Here is a 6,000-nt window from a genome sequence, read left to right as displayed (position 1 = left end):
TCCCAAGTATAAATAAAACGTGTTATTCAGCCCCTTGCAATTTGGGATTTTATTTTTGGTTGGTAGACCTCCGTGAGCTGGTCATTTCAAAAGTAGCTCACCGGCCAAAAAAGTGTGGGCACCCCTGGTGTAGAGGGAGCAGCTACAGGTTAGCTTACCCTAATCGATCAGTGGCCTGTACTACGAAGCCAGTTCGACAGACCCTGGATATCTCTGAGTTATCTGGCTTAACGAACCCTAACAAGTGAGATCCCGCTAAGCAGTCCTACGAACATACTTGCCAACCTTGAGACCTCAGAAATTGGGAGCATTTCAAGCTGTTAGAACTGTTAGCGCCGGAGCCTCGCAGCGGGGAAACAGACTTTTAAAGTTGAAAAGAACATCTAAACATGCTTATTGTAGTTGTAAGTGCAATGCCTTGCTGCCTGTAGCACCATCCTTGATGGAGCATGTGTGTGGGCTGGACCTGTATTGTACAGGAAAGGAGTGAGCAGAGGGTCGAGTTGTCGATTCTTGTTCTATTTTCTGTGACTATCTTCCTCATCATGCTGAACACCCTCTCAGACTTTCAGTTGCGCGCGCTACTAAAGAGACTCGCTATCATGGAAACCAAACAATGGTGTACCTGTATTCAAGTCAGAGTGGAAACAGTCGTGAATAAATCAGATTTTGTCAGAATTTGGGAGAAATGCAGAAGAAATATGATCCCGGGAGAAAACCGGGAGAGGGCAATGAAATCGGGATTTTCCAGTGAAAATCGGGAGGGTTGGCAAGTATGCCTACGACTCTGGTTATCAACTCGGTAAATCAACCCAGGGTTTCTCTCTCCGGCTGAGAGCACGTTCAAGGGACGGGGTGAGCAACATTTGACCAATCACAAACAGGGACAAGCGTACTGACAGCGCAGCGTCATACTTCATGAATGAAAAGTAAACTATAATAGACAAATATGAAGAAGTTCAACTTTAAACATCCATGACTTAAACACTTAATCCAGGATAAAGCAACATAGCTGCACCTGCAAGGTGAATACAGGACAGCTGGTACATCAACAGGTTTATGATATCATGTTTTTTTGTTGTTGTCTTTTTTAATTCTCTGTCAAAGCGTCCTTGAGTTTCCAGAAAAGCGCTACATAAGTCCCATGTATTATTATTATTATTATTATTATTATTATTATTATTATTATTATTATTATCACTGCCTAAATGTGACGCGAGTGGATTTGACTTTAATTACATTTGACTCAAGTGTTTCGTCAACTTAATGTGTTGTTTAAAATAACACTTCGGCATACAGTATGTGACTATAATGGCGCATTTCCACTACACGGCCTCGCTCGTTATGGCTAGGCCTGGTTAGGCCTTGTTAGGACTGGCTCACTTTATGGCGCATTTCCAGTTTAGGAACTGGGGTAGTAACTATAGTAACGCAGTGTAGGCGGAGCCGTGACGTCATCTTCAATGAGAACCCCAGAAAAACAACATCAGCAGTTAGCTGTTAGCACTCAAGCTCACAGCTCCTCATATCTGTTCAGAAACTAGACAAAAGTTAAACAAGTACAAACCACATACTGTCTGTGTCATGGCGAATACAGTCGCTGCTTTATTTATGTCTGTATAGGCAGTTGTTATGAGTGTGGACGGTCGGAGCGACAACACGCATTTTAAAAGGTTTTTCGCCTGCCGGCTGTCTGCAGAATTGTCAAAGCATTAATTCATGTTTTTTACTAACCGGTATCAGTATGTTGTTACTTCGGCATCATTTTGAAACATGTATTACAATTAAATCATTGTCAAATATGTTCATCCTGTTGTAGTTGTAGCCCCCTTGCCAGCGATTCTCTCTCTGGTTTAACATACTCAGCCCGACTCAGCCTGATTGTTGGCCCGGAAAGAACCTCGATTTTATGGAGCCAGAAAAACTGTGAAATAGTACCCGCTAGCCGGTACTACGCCAAGTGGAAACGCAACCAAAAACGGGCCCCGCACGGCTTAAAGCGAGCTCCGCGCTGTAGTGGAAATGCGCCATAAGTGTTGCACGGCCAGATACGGCTAGAGAAGCTGACAGCCGGCGTGAAACTCGAGTGATTATTTGCATCGCGTCCGGTTTGAACGCGCCATTATTATATATTACAAAATAAAATCGCCACTCTCAGTACAGCGCCACTTTCCGAACAGGAAATGCACCCAAATACAATATTTTATATTATTATTATTAATAATATTTATATAAATAAAGACATCTTGTATTTTAGTTAGACCCGCTATTGATTAATTTGTCAACATTGGACCTTGACACCGTCCACATAGCTATAGTGAAATAATATAAGCGAAAACATTAAGCCTCTTTAATTTAATAATCGGAGCTGAAACCTCTCTGCCATCTCATATAACCAGTGTTGTGCTAGTTACTGAAAACCAGTAACTAGTTACCATTACTAGTTACTTCATTTCAAAAGTGACTCAGTTACTTTACTGATTACTTACACCAAAAAGGCTTAAAAAAAGGGCTCCCATTAATGTCCTTATAGCAGGGCTGCCAACATTTGAGTTCAGCTTGGAGTGAGATTTTTTTTTTGGTGATCCGAAAAAAGAAACGTTCATGTGTACAGTGTTACAAATGTATTGAACATGTACAAACTAGAGTTTCCCATTAATATACCGGGCACTACAGTGGAATACGCACATACACACACAGTGTACCCGCGACTCTTACAATGAAGGCTCGATAATCAGTTCACAGCATATAAAATGGCATATAGGTGTAAGCAGAGGTAATGTGCTATTAATGTGCTATTTTTTTTTAATATTGAAGTTAAATGCATCAACCTGGTGCATTTTGAGAGCAACATTAAGAGATCTATGGATACATCTCTCAACACCCATATGAAACAGAAATGTAAACAGAGTTTCTTTTTCTTTATGGATATTTTACAAATCACTCCCCTTTTAAACTGTATTCTTGTTTTACTGTCATATAGTATTTCATAACTGTTTTTTTTTTATTCTCATAAATGGTGACCAAACCGTTTGAGACCCACTGAGATAACTAGACTAAAGTTAACTATCTAAAACACTCAGAGAGTCCCTTACCTCACTGAGCTGTATCTCTCTCAGTCAGTCCTCTCATTGTTTTAGAAACAGCTTCTAATATCCGTTAGCACAGCTAGCTAACCAGATGCTAACAACAACAATGCAAATAGTGAGTTTGGTAGAAATATACTGTATAAAAGAAAAGTTATTGAAGATGATGCCATATTTATTGAAGATGTTACATTATAAATATTCCCCAAAATTATTCAAAAGCATATTCTTCCAAACTCCTTGCTGTAGTATGACACACAGGAGACTATTGATGTGTGTAGTGAGTGTGGTAGTAATAAGCTGTATAATAGTGATTGAATATTATTGTATTCTCTTTTTTCGGAGTTACACTTTGCAGACGGTCCCTGAGCACTCGTTTCTTCTCCGGCTGCGGATAGAGACCAATGTAATGTGTCCAGCTCGGAGGACGGCGCGTATTGGCTTTTTTTGATCAAAATGTGATTGTAGTTCATTGTCAACCTTACCACGGTACTTAGGAGACGTGATTTGTGTCTGAATAACGTTTTGTTCATGAACTATTAATCCGTGAAATCTCCCTATATCGTTCCAACTTTACTGATCTAAGCCAGAAGACCGTCTCATTTCGTAGACCGCTCGGTTTGCTGTTCCTTCACTTTATTTTTATATTTATATACATTTATTTTGGACAAAAACTTAGCGTGAGGAAAGGCATGTGTGGCGTGAGTGCGTGAGATATGGGTTAATTGCGTGACTCTCACGCCCAATGCGTGAGTGTTGGCAGCCCTGCTTATAGCCTTCATTTCAGTACTGTTATTGCATTGGAGAATAATACAATCTGTTGATCAAGAAATAGAAATAGAAGAAATAGCCTGCATGTGTTCTACAACTACCGTGCAATGGCTTTATCAACTTTTCCCTGGCTAGCAGTCCCTCGGTTAAAATCCAGCCGCTGTTGCTTAGGTGGAGGTGGAGTGGCGTCGGATGAGTCTGGGTCTGTGGTCTTAGCTAGGCTACTAGCTTCGTCCCAACATGTTGTTTCTGCAGATGTTTCAACAGATTTGAATTGCTGTTTTGGGCAGTAGATAGGATCTTTGACCCACCAAGACACAACTTACATTTAACTAAAATGTTCTTTTCTTTGTGCTCGACAAAAGTGAAATAGTGAGAATATCTCCACGCGGAGAAACTCAACTTGAGCTCCGCTGCCGCCATGATAGTCTTGTTAGTAAACACAAACACGCCCACAGCGCGTCTCCGCATGTGACACAGGAAGTATCTAAGTACATTTACTCAAGTAGTGTACTTAAGTACAGTTCTCATCTCTGTCCGCCTCGCTGTTGGCGCCGCTCACCAACGTCTGGGAGCCGAGACTATATAAAAAAAAATAACGGAGTAACGCACCATGTAGTAACGTTAACTGAGTTACTGAATTTAAAAAATAACTCGTTAGAGTACTAGTTACTGCCAAAAATAACAGCGTTACAGTTTTTTGTAACGCGTTAGTCCCAACACTGCATATAACACACACTTCCTTATTTATCTTTGAATAATGATAACGTAAAAATAAAGACGACTATATGGTCCTTCGGTCCTGAGATTAGCTCCTGCAGGCAGGCTCCATGGATCTCTCATCTCCGGACAGCGCAAAATGCATAGGCTATATGAAGTGCTACGTCATGAACGCAAGAAATCATACCCTTGAGGGGCGCATTCATGTGATTGGCTTAGAATGGAGGAGACATCTGAATGGCTCTAGATAGAAAAAATTACAAGTACGAATCGGGTGACCGTCAGGGGAGTCTCAAAAGACCCACACACGAATGCACAGCGATCCATGCACAGAAAGCGGTTTGTGTTTGCAGTTTCAGAGGTTTTAAACAAAAAACAAATACTGTATGTGAGGGTCAAAAATACACATGTAAAAAAAATTCTGTATTTGGACTTTATTCGTATGTATATGAAACGGAACACATTTGTGTGTGCATTGAAAAACACAAGTGTGGATCCGGAAATACAAGTGTGAATCCTTCTGTGTGTATGTGTGTATTATGAGACTGTTCTGAGCCCATAGAAGACAGGAGTTATTTATACTCTAATCTATCCTTGTTAAAATTTCAAAGAGGCTCACTTTGTTGACAACTTTAATAATGTTTAATGTCACACCTGATTTTTCTTTTTTTCCTCTTCACGTTTTTATATTATGGACAATCAAAGCTGAAATGGTATTAACTTACAAATCTCTTTAACCTGTTTATAAAATATAAAATGTGTAGGTTTTGGACATTACCAGAACACTGATCAATAATTATGCCACAGGAACAATTGCTTAAAAGGTACTTTAAAACTCAAAGCTTTGCTTCAACTTAACTGTTTTACTGGTTTTGAACTTAAAAAAATTATATGAAATACATAATTATTGCATTAGTATGCAATATTGGTGTTACCTAAAGGCTTGATCCATGTTGGAAGTGCAGGAGGAAATTTGTCAGAGAGCTGGATGGCCAGCTCTGATCGCAGGAACTCAGATGTAGCACCGGCCAGTTCTAGCACATATAGCACAACTTAAAATTCAAACGTTGCAGATGATCGGTTGAGAAGTTTGCTGTTTTGTACAGTGACGTAGTTAGTCAGGAGTCTGCAGCCTTGTTGGATGTGATCATCATCATCATCATCAGAAATCAATTCACCCAGTCTTTCTGAGTGAGGGTGTGATCCAGGACTGTTCCAGGTGGAGTGTGCCCACGTTGTTCTCAGAAAAGGTGTAAAGGGCAGTGCCGATGCGCTTTTGGACCACAATGAAGATCAGCTTGGGCTTGTAACGGGGGAAAGTCTCACCGTCCACAGCTCTCCTCCTAACCTGCTGTTCATCTGCAGGAGAATATTTTGGGCAACACTCTTCAACTTCTGCGGCTGGAAAATTGCCTGGGCTTCT

Source organism: Notothenia rossii, assembly GCF_949606895.1.
Source record: "Notothenia rossii genome assembly, chromosome: 7".
Taxonomy (NCBI): Eukaryota; Metazoa; Chordata; class Actinopteri; order Perciformes; family Nototheniidae; genus Notothenia; species Notothenia rossii.
The sequence above is the reverse complement of the archived record's forward strand: the minus strand, read 5'-3'. Positions refer to the sequence as shown.